The sequence below is a fragment of the Felis catus genome, chromosome B1, assembly GCF_018350175.1.
Source record: "Felis catus isolate Fca126 chromosome B1, F.catus_Fca126_mat1.0, whole genome shotgun sequence".
Classification (NCBI taxonomy): Eukaryota; Metazoa; Chordata; class Mammalia; order Carnivora; family Felidae; genus Felis; species Felis catus.
In genome coordinates this window covers 1,913,320-1,932,277 of record NC_058371.1, presented here as the reverse complement: position 1 = coordinate 1,932,277, position 18,958 = coordinate 1,913,320, and positions in this window count along the sequence as shown.

Below are 18,958 nucleotides of genomic sequence, written 5' to 3'. Positions count from 1 at the left end.
ACAAGCTTATACTTTTACCTCACATTGGTATCGTTTGGGGCCAACATTTTCTTTGCAAAAATGGGATTATTCTGTCCGTCTGGATCTTTCCTTTATTCACTCGACAGCAATCTGTAGATCTCCCGCTGAATTCATTTGTGCATGCTTCGAAGGCGCATCGAAAGGCTGCGTGATGTCACAAGACGTCTTCACCCTTCCTGGTGAGTGCCCATGTCTCTGACGGTGGATCTGGCCATCGTCAACAACGCTGTTAGGGACGTCCGTGTTCCTGTGGCCTTCCCCAGTACCTGTGCGTCCGTGGGACCCAGTCTCAGAAGTGGGTGGCTAGGGAACAGGGCACAGGCACATTTAATTTGGATAGGATTTGGTAACTCATTCGAAAAAATAGGTTCTAACCATTTCTATTTCTGGCAACAATGTGTAGATGAGCTTTTCCCCCCCGTATTCCTGGCGGAAATAAGTTTATTGCTGTTTCCCATTTTTACCAGTTTGATAGGTATTAAATGAGGTTACTTTAGTTGGAATTTTTCTACTTGTGATTTTGAACATCAGTGCGTATGTTTGATGGTCATTTGTACTGCTAATCCGTGACCTTCTAATTCACACCTTTGCTTGTGTTTCTATTTTGTGATTTGTCCTTCTCTTTGCATTTGTAAAAACTCCTTGTTTCTGACACGTATTAGCCCTTTGCTTAGCATGTGTGTTGCAAACGTATCTTTCCACAGCTATAACTTTTAATTCACTTGGTTTGTGAAGTTTTCGTTCACACTTGAACGTTGCTTGTCATAGCTTTGAGCTTCTGGTATCGTCTAAGACATTATCTCGAAACTCCATGTAGTAATGTACTTTGGGATTTTTTTTTTGTAATTTTTTTTCAACGTTTATTTATTTTTGGGACAGAGAGAGACAGAGCATGAACGGGCGAGGGGCAGAGAGAGAGGGAGACACAGAATCGGAAACAGGCTCCAGGCTCCGAGCCATCAGCCCAGAGCCCGATGCGGGCTCGAACTCACGGACCGCGAGATCATGACCTGGCTGAAGTCGGACGCTTAACCGACTGCGCCACCCAGGCGCCCCGGGATTTTTTTTTTTTTAACTCTTAGGAGCACAAAATTTGTTTGCTTATAATCGTTAATTCAGGAAAGATCCTGAGCTCTGTTTTCTAAATGATGCCCTTACATTTATCTCCCTAGGTGTTTGGGTAATGGTCGTGCTGTAACTCACCAATCTGACATTGATCTTCCAACAACAAGCTGTGCCTCAGACCCAACCTGCTTTTGCTTGCCTCAAGTATCTGCCTTTCTGGAGGCTTTGTTCAGTCTCCTTTACCTTCCTTTTTATATGCTTAATTGCTTCTTTTCCCGGTGCTGTGGACTGTGTGGTGTCCCCCCCCCCTCCAAATTCCATATGGCGGAGCCCAATCCCCAATGTCTCCACATTTGGAGACAGGACATTTCAGGAAGGGATAAGGTTGAATGAGGCTGTGAGGCTGGGGCCCCGATCCACGAGAAGAGATGAGCACACAGACGCACCCAGGGGGACGACCACGTGAGGACACGGGGGGCCATCGTGTCTAGAGGCCAAGGAGGGGGGAAGCGTCTGTACCCCGCTCACTCCAGCCGCTGTACAATTTCTCACGGGATGAGACACGTGTTGTTGCCCCAGGTGATGATCGACTCATCCTCTCGCCTTTGCCACGTTGATGGGATCACACACGGACTGTGGCACGTTCCGGTCACGCGACTTTGCTTTCTAATCCCAACTGCTGCACATTTTCATTCTTTCTTGGCAATTTTGGAGTATTTAATTTTCTAAATCATTTCTCAAGAAGTTCTCATAGAATTTTATTTCGGAATTGACCTAAACATAATGGGACTTTTAGAAGAGTTGATTTTTTTTTCTTTTTTTTCTTTTTTTTCCAGGTTAATTCATCTTCCCATTTCCCTCCAACCCCGCCCCTGGCAACCACTTTCCTACTCTTTCCTACTCTGTTTCTATGAGGTTTTTGTTCATTTTTCTTTTTTTGGATTCCACATATAAGTGATATCATGCGGTATTTTTGTTTTTCTCTGACTTATTTCACACAGCATCATGCCCTGGCCCCATCCCAATTGCTGCAAATGGCTGAATAACGCTCCATTGTGCACAAACGCGACATCTTCTTTATCCATTCGTCAGTCAGTGGACCCTGGCTGCCTCCACCTCTTGGCTGCTGTAGACAGTGCTGTGGACAGTGTTATAGATAATGCAGCAGTGACCATGAAGGAGCACGTGACTTTTCATTTTGCTGTTTTTGTTTTCGTTGGGTAAATATCCAGAAGTGGAATTGCTGGATCATAGGACCGTTCTGTTTTTTAATTTTTCGGGAAACCTCCATACTGTTTTCCAGAGTGGCTGCACCAGTTTGCATTCCCACCAACAGCGTAAGAGGGTTCCCCTCTCTCCGCATCGTCTCGATACTTATTGTCTCTTGTGTTATCGATTTGGCCCATTCTGACAGGTGTGAGGTGATATCCCCTTTTGGTTTTGATTTACATTTCCCTGATGCTGAGTGATGATGAACATTTTCCTTTGTAAATACAATAACTGGCAGGAGTTAATACTTAAATATATAAGGAGATCCTACAACTTAATGGCTAAAAAACCAAATAGCTCGATTTAAAAAATGGGCAAAGGACTTGAAGAGACATTTTTCCAATAAAGACCTGTGGCTATATGAAAATAATTGATGTTTTTATTACAGTAAATTTTTACTTCTTCCCTTCCAAGAATTGAAGGAATACATCTTGAAATTTTTGTCAGACCGTGGGGTGCCTAGGTGGCTCAGCTGGTTAAGCATCTGACTTCAGCTCACGTCATGATCTCACGGGTTATGGGTTCGAGCCCCGTGTCGGGGTCTGTGCTGACAGCTCAGAGCCTGGAACCTGCTTCGGATTCTGTGTCTCCCTCTCTCTCTGACCCTCCCTCATTCATGTTCTGTCTCTCTCTCACACTCTCTCTCTCTCAAAAATAAACAAACATTAAAAAAATGAAAACAAATTTTTTCAGACCTGTTTTTAGTGGTTATTTTTTTACTGTTTAAAATTTTCTGTATCAAGTCCTCTGGCTTATATAGATTTATCACTGAATATGAATGTTAATTCTATTGTATGTTGAGTGATTTTTTTCTCCTGTCTCTAGATGCTTAGTTGAAAGAAACACTATTAATGTGTTCATAGCATATTTATTTTGAACACAACCAGCTTAACAAATATTTTAAGTTCTAGTTTCTTTTTAACTAAGCCCTCTTGAGTATGTTAAATACACAATTATAACATCAGCACAAGTCAACAGTTAATGTTTTTTGTCTTGTACTAATTTGAAGGGATTCACTGTGTCTTACTGCTGTTATTAGAAATTTTCTTAAATAATGACGACAGGTCATGACATGATGTGTCTAATTCCTAGGTTTTTTTTTTAAATTTTTTTTTCAACATTTATTTATTTTTGGGACAGAGAGAGACAGAGCATGAATGGGGGAGGGGCAGAGAGAGAGGGAGACACAGAATCGGAAACAGGCTCCAGACTCTGAGCCATCAGCCCAGAGCCCGACGCGGGGCTCAAACTCACGGACCACGAGATCGTGACCTGGCTGAAGTCGGACGCTTAACCGACTGCGCCACCCAGGCGCCCCATCTAATTCCTAGTTTTAACTGAAAAATTTTTTTAGTGTTTTGCTGCTTCGATAATATTTGGTATTTATTTTTGACATTTGCTCTCATATCTATCTAATCTTCTTGTACTCCTAACTTCACACAAAGATATTTAGGACTGCCTGCTCTATCTTATCGAATGCATTTCTAGGTTCCGATCAGAGGATCATATGAGTTTTCTCTCTTAGCTTATTTATGAGTGCACTGCGTTAACGGGTATCCTGATAATTAACTTCCTCTGGACTCCCGAAGTAAGCTGTAACAGTCCTTAGTATATTATTCTGTCAATATTGCATTCCATCCTATGTATTAAATTTTTATTTAGAAGTTAACACCCCTAACTGTAAAATAAATCGATCTAATCGATCTTTATAAAGTTATAATATTAAAGTTGCACTGAACTTATAACATGAATTGCTTTCTATGATATACGTCCATTTCAATGACATTATATTCGTCCACCCTTTAAAATTAACTAGGTATTAGTGGCAAAACAACCGAGTCTGCTGACTTTTTAAACAGGAAGCATTAGGGGCACCTGGATGGTTCAGTCAAGCGTCCGAGTTCGGCTCAGGTCAGGATCTCAGAGTTTGTGAGTTCGAGCCGCGCATCGGGCTCTGTGCGTGCTGACAGCTCGGAGCCTGGATCCTGCTTCGGATTCTGGGTCTCCCTCTCTCTCTGCCCGCCCCCCCCCCCGCCACTTGCACTCTGTCTCTCTCCCTCAAAAGTAAAAATAAGTATTAAAATAATAAATAAATAAATAAATAAATAAATAAATAAATAAACAGGAAAACTCCGATCACTTTTCCAAGCTAGTTCTTCCGTTTTGATGGTTTCATTTTGCCAAGAAATCACTTTTTCTAGGTTTGCAAATTGGTTGCAATAGATCTCCATATAATATTTGCTTGCATTTTCCATTGCAGACTTTACCTAACGTTGTCATTTCTTACTATTAATCTTAAACATTTTGTTCATTTTCTTCCTTTAGTCAGCCTTTGAACAGTTTATCTAATTTCATAACTTTAAAAGATAGGAAATTCTTCTTTCCACAATGCTTTCTTCATGTCATTAATTTGAGGTTTTTGATTAGTAATTCCCTCTTCATAATTTTTAGTTATTTTCCTATGCTTTTTTAAATTTATCAAGATCAAATCATGCCATTCGCAGCAACGTGGACAGAACTGGAAGGTAATATGCTGAGTGAAGTAAGCAGTCAGAGAAAGACAGATATCATGTTTTTTTCACTCATATGTGGATCTTGAGAAACTTAACAGAAGACCGTGGGGGAGGGGAAGGGGAAAAAAAGAGAGGGAGGGAGGGAGGCAAACCATCAGACACTCTTAAATACAGAGAACAAACTGGGGGTTGATGGGAGGGTGGGGGAGACAGGAAAGTGGGTGACGGGCACTGAGGAGGGCGCTCGTTGGGACGAGCACTGGGTGTTGTGTACAAGAGATGAACCACGGGAATCTACCCCAAAACCGAGAGCACACTTGACACACTGTATGTTAGCCTACGTGACAATAAATTATGTTAAAAAATAATTAAGATTTTCTACTGAGGTTTTTTTCTTTACCAGTGATGTAATTTGACGGGTACACTTTGCTGTGAGTATAGTTTTGCTGGTTTCCCTCGGATCTGATAGCAAGCGTGCTTTATAAATAGCGGGAGGTCTCAGCACCGGCTTTCCTTTGATCTGGGCTTTACCCGGCACCACTTGGCTTAATTTGCCAGTCATTAAGGAGTATTTTTTTTAAATGGTTATCATTTTTGCCTTGGCTTCCTCACATCTCCTTGATAAGTGAGCAAAGCAAAACTTTACGTTTTAAAGCAAAGGTAAGTTTTGCTATATGTTACTTCTATGGACACGTATGCCTGATTGATACAGAATTTGGTAACAGGAAAAGTGTCCTACAAGAGACAGATGCGAAAATGTACAATCGGCTGCACAGAAGGGTGAGGGCGGCCAGTAGGGGGCACACGAACACCAGCACCCCGACTTTCTAGAAGGAGACCAGGTGCCTCGGATTCCAGCTCTGTGTCCCGACACCTGCGAGGTGGGAAGGGAACCATGGCGTGAACCTAGTGCCTGAGCACGTCCGCTACTATTTTTAACTTAAAAAAAATTAACTTATATTCTACACATTTTTAAATCAGGAACAGACCTGAGTTAGAGTTGTCCACCATATCTGCTCGTAGAACCTCACAGTCTACACGGCATCTTCACGCGCACACGACTGAATCCGAGCCCCACGGCAGCTCTGTGAGCTCCTCTCAGTTGTGGGCAGCTTCTCCCGTGGAGATGGAGAGAAGAAAGGAGTCTCCGAGGTAGCTCTCTTAGGGGGCGGCAGCCGAGTCCACTCAGACCCGCCCTCACCACCCCTGCCTCGCTAGACGTTACCGGCACGTGCCCTCCTCCCCAGACTCACAGAGAATCAGTACACCCCACTGACCACCACATCCGTGCCTCACTGGGGTGCAAGCGAACCCCGGGTATTTTTATAACATGAAAACAAATGTGCTCGTTAGGATAGCCACCATCAAAAGAACAGAAGAGAACAGAGGTTGGCGAGGACGCGGAGAAAGGGGAAGCCTCGTGCACTGTTGGTGGGAATGCAAACCGGCGCAGCCGCTCCGGAGAGCAGCGTGGAGGCCTCTCGAACAACTAAAAGGAGAAATGCCATGTGATCCAACAACTCCCCTCCTGAGTATTTCTTCAAGAGAATTGCAATCCGGATCTCCGATAGATATCTGCACAACTGTGTTCATCATACCCTCACTCACAATAGCCAAGATATAGAAACAAGGCAAATGTCCATCGAAAGACGGGTGCATAAAGAAAACGTGCATATACACAGTGGAATATTAAACAAATATTTCAGGGGCGCCTGGGTGGCTCAGTCGGTGAAACATCCGACTTCGGCTCAGGTCATGATCTCACGGTTCGTGAGTTCAAGCCCCACGTCGGAACGTGCTTTGATTCTGTGTCTCCCTCTGCCTCTGCCCCTGCCGTGCTCCCACTCTGTCTCTGTCTCTCAAAAAGTGAATAAACGTTAAAATAAATAAATAAATAAACAAACAAATATATAAACAAACGAATAAATAAACATAAAAATTAAAATTAAAATTAAAAAATATTTAAGACGTAAGGCCATCCTGCCATTTGTGACCACGCAGGTGAACCTAGGGGACGTTCTGGTAACTGAAATAAGCCAGCCAGAGACAGATAGTGTATGATTCCACCCACGTGAAGTATCTAAAGTAGTCAAAATCGCAGAAAGTCCGTTTCTACAAGCCAAAGGCTGGGGGGGGGGGGGGCGCGGATCTGTGTTTGGTGGGGACGCAGTGTGAGTTTCGCAAGATGAACAAGTTCCGTACGTGTGTTGAGGACGGCGTGAGTGCACACGACCGAATGTACGCTCAACAACGGTGAACGCGTTACACGTGCTGGTAGGTATGTTTTGCCACGATAAGAATAAAGCGTGGCACGGGGATCCAAAGGCAAAGCCTCAACTATAAGTCATATGAGTGTTGATTTTAGAGGCATTTTACTACCACAAACAAGTGTGTGACAAAGCTAAGACAATTCTATGCAGGAAGTGAAGAAATCCAGTGAGTGAACACACGTGGCCAGGGTCCAGCATTTCCTGGGATTCTCTGTTCAAATCAGGGGGCTGTCACATCTAGAAACCGAACCACAAAGAACTACAAGAGTTTCTCAACAAGCAGGAACATCGCTGGACACTACAAAGGGCCAAGCCTTCTACCAAGCCCCCTCTGTGTTACTTTGACTGGGCACTGATTAAATTAAATGGGCTTTTCCGTATCTTTTACTTGTCTTTATTTTTGAACTCTCCTTTATGCTGGCAAAATCATAGGGGAAAACCCCACACATTAAATATACACATACGGGGTCTTGAAGTTGAGCCCAGAATTAGGGGATAGTCACGTAGGACTCCAGGGAGACAGGTGATCTGGTTCCAGGGTGAGCAAACCCGCCCACAGAGTAGACTGCTTACCTTCTAGAAGTCCCTTGTCATAGATCAGCCAGGGCACCAGGGGACATTGAGAAGTACCTTTTCCCGTGTGACAAATGACACCTGCCGACACCGTTGGTATCATCCACCAGCCACAGTAGCTGACGTGAGGGGGTGGATGGGCCACCGGGCGTCTGGGGCCTCTCCTGGGCGCTGCCCAGGGTGTCCGGTGGAGGGCGTGCACCCGCACGGTCCCCTGCGCCACCTGCACACGCGCCCCGCCCTCTTCGCGTTTCTCTTCATCCTCGACGGCCGTGTGCTGGCCTGCCGGTCGCCCCGCCCCCAGAGCCGCGGCACCGTACCAGCTGGCACAGTTAACGCATGCCAGCGCCATGGGCACGTTCTGTGACAAGCTCGCTGTGCTCCAGAGAGGGGGCAGGTGGGTCTACCTGGGAGGTGCGGGCGGCGCGGCCTCAGGACTGCTCCGGGGGAGGGGGGGGGGCATGGGGTCTCCCCAGGAACAAAAGCGCCCTGGGCACCCTCGGGGAGCCCAGGGTATCACCTTCCCTGAGACCAAACCAGCGTGGAGATAAAGCAGTGCCCTCTGTTGGGAGGGGCCTTGCCGCCGTAGCTCCAGGGAGGAGCAGGGGCTCGGGGATGCGAGGGGCCCACGGGCCGGCACGACCTTGGGGATTCCAGCCCCTTCCGTCTCCAGGGCCCCGCTCGCCCCCACCCTGCCGTCCTGCTCACCCGCCTCGCCCCCAGCACCTGCTTTCGGGCACCGGCGCCGGCTCTGCGGGGACACGAGGCGGTGCCTCCGCTGAGCTCTGCTTCTTCACGAACCTGGGATGTTCGGAGGCCCTGCTGAGTCTCCGCTCAAAGGTCACTCCGCCTGGCCTGGCGGGAGCGGCCCTCCGGAAACCGTGAATCCCCGCGAAACCCCCTTTGGCTCCGGAGAATTCGAGCGTCCTACCTCTGCTGCGGGGATCGTTGGCCGCACTTGAATGGCTACACTACACGCCACAACTCGGGATCAAAACCAGCCGCGTTCAGCCCTTGTGTTAGCGCAGCAGCCTTGGGGGAGTTCAGCAGCCCCGGTGTGATGTTCTGACTCCAGGGACCTCTACACAGACTGGGGTCCTGCAGGGACGCTTCTTTCCCGTGAGTCCTCCGGCCTCTTAGGGCCTTTTTAGAAAAATCCCGAGATACTGGACCGCATGTGCCCGTGCACACCCAGCTCAGGGCTTAATTGGAGTGGGACTGATTATTCCCGCTTAGATTGTGAAGATACGGTACCGCGGGCTGCCCTTGCTCAGAATGAGAGACTCATAGATCCTTTTAATGGCGTGTTAATAATTTCATTCCGTTTTTTAATTCAGCGTATTAGTTGCCCGAGGCGCACCGGCAGCACTGAGGATCTGCACGGGTTTACGACAGAACAGAAGGAAAGGCGCCTCCACTGTTCATCAGTCTGCACCCGGGAGCAGGTGCGCGAGCATCTAATATGGAAATGCCCCTAATTCACACCAGGGCCCACCAAACAAGCGGCCCGATGGAGGGGCTGGGTTTTATACTGTTATTTGTCTGCAGAAGGAAGGAGGAGGTCAGTGAACATTTCATCGAATTCGTCTGCAGACCCTCTGGCCCCGGCGAGGGAGCCCGGGACGTGTGCGCTGTGTGCTTGGATCTTGCAGAAGGGGCGCGTCGAGTACTGAGACGTGCACAAGGTAAAGCCGCATGAAAGGGGAAAAGGCCCACGAGGGACCGGCTCAAACCAGTGGTGACTCACGCTGACTGCTTTCCCGGCGTCGGGTGGAGGCTGTGCCGGGACACTGAGGACACAGAGTGAGAAGGAAGGGCGTCACCGGGAGGAGCGGGAAGGTCCCTCCTGCCACCTCCGCCCTTACAGAGCCTGTTTCTTTACCTGTGAAGTGAAGCTTCCTCCTCGCTGAGCCTCCGGGTACGGAGAAGAGAAAATTCAGGAAGCCCCAAGGGCAGTTCACAGTGTAACTGAGAAGAGGTGTGGAAGGAAGAGAGGCAGGGAGGGAGGGATCCGCCTGGCCCCGCTCCCCCTCCCCCTCCCTCAGAGAGTCATGGGGGCAGGTGAGGGGGCTGCGAGCAGGGCTGGCCGGGTGGTGGAGCTGCGCAGGGGCGGAGGGGGGCGCAGCTGTGTATCTGTCCCCAACTACGTTTGAGAAACCCTCCCAGTCCACACGGGGCCAAAAGCGCATCCGGCCTCTCCCTGTGGCTCGAATTTGACGAACGGCACTCACTAGTCACCCTTCCGACAGCATACGAGCAGCCACCGCGTGTCAAAAGTGTAAAACGCTTCCTATGGGAACGTCCCCTCGGCTGAAGGAAGTGATCTAAGTTCAAGACGAAAGTAAGTAAACAGCACTGGGGGGAAACTGTTATCAGCAAAATAAACACACAGAAGTTCTCCTGGAGCCGGTAGGCCTCGAGGTTCAACCCGGACGGGCGGCGGCTTGACAGGCTGGCCTGACAAGTGAGGTAAGAAAAGGCCAACTGTAAGGTGACCAAATGCGCTCTGTCCCCCGCGAGAGGACGCTAACTGCACAGAGTGCGAACCACCTGGTGAGTCTGGTTGTCGGCGACATGTCGAGATGTGTACCTGTTGCCAGTCTTCTAAAACGGAATGATGACCCTTCGACAATGAAAGTAACGGGACATCAGTCGCTGGATAAGGTCCTGAGCGAGAAGCTTTACCCGCACGCCGCACATCGCCCACCTCGCGCCCCAGGGCAGCTTCCCGCCGCACCCCTGCTACAGGGGAGAGTCCCCCCCCCCCCCCCCCGCCGTGGGCTGTCCTTTCCTGAGCTGAATGGCGGCAGTCTCCTGGCCTCTTCGCTTCTAGGACACGTGTCGCTTCTGCTCTCCAGCACCCCCAGTGTGGACAAGACCCCAGGCCCAACCCCAGGAGGCGGCGTCCTGGGGGTTATCATCCCAGGAGACACACTGTCATTGACACCCTCCCCCCTCCTCCTCCTCCTCCTCCTCCTCCTCATCCCCATCACCTCGTCAAATCCTATGCCAGACACCATCATAAGCAATAGGCATCTATCCCCTTGCCGGTGCTTTCGGCAAGGAGACGGCTCCCACGTGGCCGGTTTTATCGCTGTCCTGCAGCCAAGGACACTGAGGGGAGACAGCCGTTAAGGAGACTTTGAAGACCCCTCAGCTCCTAACAAGGAGACCGACATCTTCTTATGTTCATAAAAGCACAAGTGAAAATCACATTCACTGTGTATTTTCCATTGAACAAATGACCAAAAGCGCGAGCAGTCCACAAAGAGGACCCATATACAGATAGCAAAATACTTAAAAAAAAAAACCCATCTCTATGGTAATTCAATGATCTCCCGTCAAAAGGAATGAAGACTAACAATTTGCACTTGTTGAAATGACACGTTACAGTCACGGGGCTCCCACATCTTGTTTTCCAAAGCGATGTTGTCGATGTAGGTGCGCGCTGAGTGTTCACACAAAGGACGGTGCACGCTGTAGACCTTTGCTACCCCCTGGGCTGCTTCCTCTGCAAACAGACTTCTGGTAATTAAGTAAATCGAACGTTCATTTGAAATAAGTGACCGTTACCAATCGACCCCTGGGACTGTCAAAATTTAAAATATTCATAGCAAAAAAATAAAAATAAAACTTACCCGGAAAGAAATGTCCAATATGAGAAGAAAGGCAACCTAAATTATGACACATTGAGTAAACGGGCGAGTTCTTGTGTCAACGTCATTGGTACATCCGTGGAAGGATGGTGAAGGGTATACGCACTATTGTGATGTGGAAAAAATAGCTGACATCCTGGTAAGTTCACAAGTTGCCACTCCTGTAAAAACACGATGCCTACAAATTAAGGATCCGGCAAGAAAATGAGCTTCCCCTCTCTCGTGCCTATTCAGCAGGAGCTCCTCAATAAAGGGGTGTTAGCAAATGACGCTTTTTTTTTTCTTCACAAAACTATCTGTTGCTTGAGAAGTTACCAGTCAGGGGCGCCTGGTGGCTCAGTCGGTTGAGCCTCGACTTCAGCTCAGGTCGTGATCTCGCGGTTCATGGGTCCGAGCCCCGCGTCGGGCTCTGCGCTGACTGTGCAGAGCCTGCTTGAGATTCTCTTTCTCCCTCTCTCTCTGCCCCTCTCCTGCTCATGTGCGTGCTCCCTCTCTCTCGAAATAAACATGAAAAAAATTCTGAAGAAGGAGTCACCAGTCAATTGAGGAAATTGATTAACCTCGATTACATTCTATCATCTCTTTCTGACACGTCACCCCGGTCTCTTACTCTCTTGCTGTAGACGTGGACAGCAGTGTGCAATTCCATCAACAGCACGTTTATAAATTAGTTCTTAGGTTACTTCATCCTGCTCCTCCTTAATCTCACTCATACGGTCGACTTTTCGCTGAACTTGACTAGACGTTAGTGCAGCCACCTTGTTACAAATCGTTGACCCTTTGTTCACCTGCTGGAAAAGTGTTCCTCTCTCCACCGTAAGACTAATTCGCGTCAGGCGTCTCCTCGGGATCTGGGCCGTTCCAGTCCCGGGGGGGGATGGGAAAGCCAGAAGGCATGCTCAGGGAACCTTCTTGCTTGGTCGTCTCTTGTGCCCTCGTGGCCCCATTAACTGAGTTGTAGCTTTGTTCTCAGGATCTTCACAACCCACCACGACCACCAGGGTCTGCAGGTGAGTCCCTCCGTTAATTGCCTACACTCGGACTCCTTCCAGGAAACCTTCCCCATCCTCCACAGGTCTGGTGACTTCACTCTCATCACCCATCTGGGAAATCCGGGACAGGGATCCTGATATCTCCTGATCAATGCGTTACAATCCCCCTCCTCTCGTGCCCCAAACCCCAGACCGCCCATCCAGAAACGCTGGGAGACATTTCTGACGGTAGCTGCTTCCTGGAACCCCACCTGCTGTGTGGCCGTCCTTTCTGGGTTACTAAATCTTACCTGCCTGACCTGACATTATTCCATTACCAGCAGCTGGGTCTGTTCCCTGTAACAGGCGCGTGAACACTAAATCCTAGCTCTTCTCACTTGGCCCAAAGCTGGGAGGCCACGAATTCCTTCGCGCCTGGTGAGGGCTCAGACCACACCACAGATCCGTTTCAGGAAATCGATGTTTTGCGTGTTGCCGTGTGTCCTCTCATAAAACTTGCAAAGTCAGAGCAAGAGAAGATACGGACATCGGTGTGTCTATCACTAAATGTTTTAAAGTTAAAATCAAGCTAAGTAGCGGTGAAGTAGAGTGTTTTTGGAGCCCCACCCTTTGCAAATATACTTCCATAATATCCAGGGAGGTCTGGTTCTTCCTGAGAACAATCCATTTTCTCAGAGCTCTGCCTCAAATGTGAGGGTGGGGTGCGGGGAGACGGGGTCCGGCCTCGCCTGACATGCTGGCCTGCCCACCCCCGGGGTCCTCCTACACTGCAAGTGGCATCACGCACCCATGTGGAGACCCACCCCTGCTCACCCGAGTTCCATGCACCTGCTCATCCCTTACACAGGTACCTTTTGGGTTCACGCTGCTGAAGAGGCATGCCTTCAGTCAAGGACCTGGGGAAGAAGCCCAAGAATCTCTACAACAAAGATCAATCATCAGGAAACCTGAGGGCCGTGGTGGGCATGTCCCTTAGGCCCTGTGGTCAGGGTGCGGCCTGAGAGGGTCAGGGCAGAGGCCCGGGTAGCTCCTGTCTGGATCCAAGGGCATCACAGCTCTCAGAGACCCACTGTTTGCTAGCAAGATAGATGTCATGGCCACCACGGTGTCTCCCGTCCCCATCCTCCCGAAAAGAAGAGTGGCAGGTGTCCTGGACCTCCCTCGAGTCTCTCTGAGGGGTAACCACCTCTGAGTCGGCCGACAGTGACGCCCACTTACAGGCTGGTCAAACTAGCTAATGGACCAGAGAAAGAAAGCCACGTGACCAGACCCTCTGTGTTTGGAGAGCTACAGGAAAGCAGCACGCCTGCGGGCCGAGGGAAGGGAGGGGGACAGCAGTGGTTATGGGTGGGCCTTCAGCCCCGGTCCAGCTGGCTGGGGAGGTATCTGAGTGCGCAACGGAGGGGGCCACCCTTAGCGCTGCAACCACAGGATCCCGGGAAAGGGTCTTTGCAGCTGGCAGTGAGGGAGCGGGCGTCTCCTCCCGCCTGCGTGGTGGCCCAGAACTGGGTCTGCGTCCAAAACCCCACCGCATGCAGAAGCGAGACTGTGGGCTGAAGGGATCCCGGGGCTCTGCCACCTGGTGTTGAAGCCAGAGGGCTTCCTTGAAGGGACGTGGGACAGCTCAGGGCCGGGACCCACACCCAGATGATACATGTGCAGAGTTCAAACAAGCACCTGGCTGTAAGCCAGGTAGGGAAGCAGCCGTTTATACAACAGATGCACGTGTTCTCTTCTCCGGAAAAATGCTTATTCAAAGGCCTCAAATTATTCTTAAAGTCGGACAAAGTATAAGGTTCAGAACGCCTGCGCCATGCATAGGTTTTGCTGAGCTGCTCACTTTGAGAGCTTTGTGCTTTTCCTTTCTTTTTTTATTCTCTTAATACTTCCCCTCTCACATCTTGGAGAGGAAGGCCTTTGTACTCAGCACTTTGGGAACATCAGGAATGGCGCTGCAGTGGGCTGAGGCTTTCTGGTACTGCTCTGGGACTTGCCCATCCACTCGCTCCATAATGGACGTTGTCGCACAGAAGTCCCGAGCGCCGCTGTGCACAACTTACTCAGACTGGGGGTCAGGCTCCCTGGAACTGCCTGAAAATATGGCATCCAAGGACCAGGAGGAAATAGACACAGATTCATAAAGAGATAAGAAGACCAGCAGGTGCCGACAGCACATCAAGTGAGCGGAAAGAAATTGTGCCTTCACTTCCTGTTTCATGTTTCTGTAGCTGAGGACTCGTTCTGTGTGGGTTTAGGGGCACTTAGACTGCGGTCCAAGGGAATCACTGTCCAGTGGTTTCATTTAATTGAACACACACCAGATTGGCTGAGACCAAAGCCACTCTCCCTTTGTTACCTTTCACAATACATCCCAAAACTCAGCGTCCTCAGAATCCCCTCAGTATTTTCTTAGGACTTGTTCCAATTCCCTTGTTGTCTCTGGGTTCTCCTGAGCTCAGAGAGAAACTCATTTCCACATTTCACCCCTGCACAAGTTCACACCATGACGTTCACGTCTGCGTGCTAGTTTTCAAAATCGTAATATCCCCTCTTTATTTTCTCTTTGACCCAACTTCCCTTTACTTCATGCCATTGTGCTCTACAAGTTCTTGTAAACTACCTTGAAACAGTTTTGAAACGAGGGACAAGATAGATTGGTTGGCCAGTTGTTTGGTAGATGACAGATTAGATGGATGGATGGACAGGCAGACAGAAGGATGGATGGATGGATGGATGGATAATAGATAGATAGATAGATAGATAGATGATAGATTAGAGGCATGGCAGATGGATGGACAGAAGGAACGACAGATGCACAGACTGGATAGATAGATGGATGGAAGGATGGATGGATGGAAGAATGGATGGATAGAAGGAAGGAAGGATGGATGGATGGATGGATGGAAAGATGAAAGATGGATGGATGGATGGAAAGATGGATGGATGGATGGATGGATGGATGGATGATAGATGGATGGAAAGATGGATGGATGGAAGGATGGATGGATGGATGGATGGAAGGATGGATGGATGGAGGATTAGATAGAGAGAGAGGATAATTTAAGATAGTATTAATCTTCCACATAGGAGAATATAAATCAAACTCCAATGACCTGGGTGGAGGGTGGAGGAAGAGCACAAGAAAGGCGACTGGAATAGAAGTGAGCAGGGGTGTGTTTTTTTCCCACTTTCTAGTATTTTATTTTTTGCAATGAGCACTTATTATTTTCAACACTTAAAAAACGCAAGGTGGGGCACCTGGGAGTCTCAGTTGGTTAAGCGTCCAACTCTTGATTTCGGCTCAGGTCAGGATCTCATGGTTCATGGGTTCAAGTTCCACATCAGACTCCTCACTGATGGCACTGGGGTCTACTTGGGATTCTCTCTCTCTCTCTCTCTCTCTCTCTCTCTCTGTCCCCCACTCTCTCTGCCCCTCCTCTACTCTCTCTGTCTCTCAAAAATAAACATTTGTTTACGCAAAGTAATAGCAACATATATAGTCTGTAAACATAAATACTACACAAATGAAGTACTAGAAATATAAATAAATATAAATACAGGGTTGATATGCAGTACGTCCCTAAGTTTTACACGTGAAATGCCATGAAGGCATCACCCATGTGCATTCACACCAACAGTGCAAAAGGATCCCCTTTTATGAACATGCTCACCAGTACTTGTTGGTGACCCAATTTCTGATCTGTTGTAACATGCCTCAAAAGGTATCTTGATTATAGACTCACTTTGTATTTGGAAGACAGAAACAAAAATGGATTAACTAAGATTCGAGGCAGAGCAGAAAGAGAACTACAATGGTTTTTAACCCACTCCCCACAGAAAAATTTAGAGATGTGTAGTTTCCTGCAGAATAGTAATTGCATAATCATTAATAATTTTGTTAAATGATTTGATTTTTTTGTTTGCTTAGTATACGTGATTTATGATAAATTAAGTAGAGTCCACGAGATTTTTTAAGTATAATACATTAGTAATTTAGGAATAGATATATTTATATATTTGGTGGGTACTTTATTTTTACATGATGAAAAATAGGGGTATCTATAGGAAAAATGTGATCCAGAGAATGAATAACTAGAACAAATAAGCATATAAACAAACAAAACATACCATCTAAAAATGGTGCCAACACATGTCTCATGTCTGTATTTTCTCCTACTTTCACGTACTTTGACATAAGCTTCATACGTAAAATTTGATATCAAACACTATTGCAAAGAAATTATTTTTACAGCCGTTGTACAATCTGTCAAAATGCCACTTTATTTCAGGAACAGGAATTATACTGGATTGCACAGAGTAACATAAGAGAAAGGGGCATTTGCGTCTTAAAAGCTGATTATCCGAAAGTTCTGAGGCCTAATGCAGAGTCCTAACACACTGGGGGATTAGGTAACTTTGGCTCTCACAAACTACCCCTGGACTTAGGGGTATTTATAGAATATTGAGTTACATAAGGCATGCAGATATAAATTTCATTAGGAAAGAACGCTGACAGCCGCATTCTGTCCGTCGGATCTGGCCGGACACCTGGCGTGCGCTGGGTCACTGGCGCCGCGTTGCATAAGCTCCTTCTGGATGCGCCAACCACGCCCCACGCTCCTTCCCCACTGGCAGAACCTTGGCACAAAGTGTCTGATCCACAGCGTCTCTTCATTAGCCTTCAACCCAGGCCCGTTGCTGCTCTAAAAATAAAGGTCTACCACCTGCGTGTCCTCAGATGTGCAGTGACCACACCGGGCAGCAGGCGCCGTCTCTCAAAATGGCTCCCGCTGCCCAAGAGACAGGAGTCATATTCCTTTAAAGAAGGATAGATGTCTGCTCCTGGCGCATACACTTCCACCTATGGAAAACTGAATCAAGAAGATGTCAGTTGACAGTGACTCTCAGTTTCTCAGAAACAGGTAAAATAGAGCTCCGTGAAAAGAAGTAAAAAAAAAGTGGTAAGTCTGAAGTTGACAGAGTTGGTGAGGTCCATGGGAATAGGGGACGGGGGCAAATAGCCATTGGTTTCCAGACCACGCTGACCACACCTCTGCTCTGTTAACTGGGTCAAGTTACCGTCTAAGTGCGTAAGAACCATGCAAAGAGTCACCGTCTTGATTTCACAAATGGGGAGAGGAAACCAGAGAGAACAGAGATGGTTTACTTCAAGACCTGAGCACCTTGATGAGAACGTGATTGGTTGCGGCTTAGACCACTTTTATTATCAGCACACATTGTGATGGAGACAGCAACGGTTGACTATTTTGTGCTCTCGACATTTGGATCTTGACACAGAAGACAGCAGATGGGAGGCAGGGTCCATAAACTCGGATTACTTTCTCTCCGCCGGCCAACAAGATGTGAAGACAGACCACGTTCTAGAAGGTTCCAGCAACAATCCACTCTAACTGTACACAGATACATCTCGCACACCAAGTAGAACAGTGGAGGTCGGGCACCTGTTTACGAGTCCCTGTATAGCCATTTTCCTATCACCCCACCAAAAATGAGACAAGAGAGACTCCCGTGACCATCAGACTGTAAGGGAGCTATTTGCCCTCTGGTTTGGGAAGAGGCCAGGAGAATTATGTGGTCACTGAGACCTTCCAAAGGGTATCGGCATATTTGCTGAACAAAGTGTGGTGCCAGCTTCAACAATAAATAAACCGAGTTCTCGTCTTCGTTACGCCTCGAAAATGACCAACTTCTAGAACATGGCAACTTTCCCCCTTTTATAACTTTAAGAGCACTTCCTGATATTTGGGATACAGATGACGTAAAACCTACCAATTCTCCCTTGCTTACGCTATTACGTGGAGAGCTATGTCGTACTTGGCTCAATCACTTTACAATGTACTTTTCATTGTGGACAAAATGTTTTGGACGCTTTTCTGTTTCCGGTTTTCTTTTTCCTGAGATCACGTCCTTTCCCTGTCGACCTGATATTTTGTTTTCTATGTGGAAGCTGCGAGGGTCAGAAAATGATATAAATTCCACTTCTCTAAAAGTTTGTGAGCTTCAAAATGACCTTAAATAACTTGATCACAAAAAAGTAAATAAAAAGGAGCATTTTCTCAATATTCAGCTTCTGCCCAGATTTCCTCTTCCACCTGTCTTTCTGCCACTCGTGTATTCCATACCCTCCCCGACGGCTGACGGACCATGTCCAGGGTCAGTGCCTTGTCAGGCGCCCCTGACGGCTGTCCTGCAGGTCACGGCCTCCTCGTCTGTGCCCCCGGGGCACTGATTCTGGACCTCCGGACCTCCTGCCTTCCATTCACCGGTCTGCCTCCCCTGCTCGACAGCGGGGCTGCTTTGTCCTGAATATGTGACAGCCAGGAGGCAGTGGGGGAGGCCGGCTGCCAGGCTGGGAAGGTACCGAGGGTGTTGAGCTCTGGCCCCCGCGGCCCAGGAATTGCAAGCGGCTGTGTGGCCTTCCGTGGCCCGCCCTCCCTGCACCCCCAGAAACGGCAGCGGGAGAGGAATTTGGAAGCCCAGCTCTAGGGGCCCCTGGTCCCGTCAGTGCGCCATGGGGGAGTGATCCCGTGGGCTCAGGAGGCCACCTTTCCCTGGACTGTGGGAGGGCTCATGGAGGG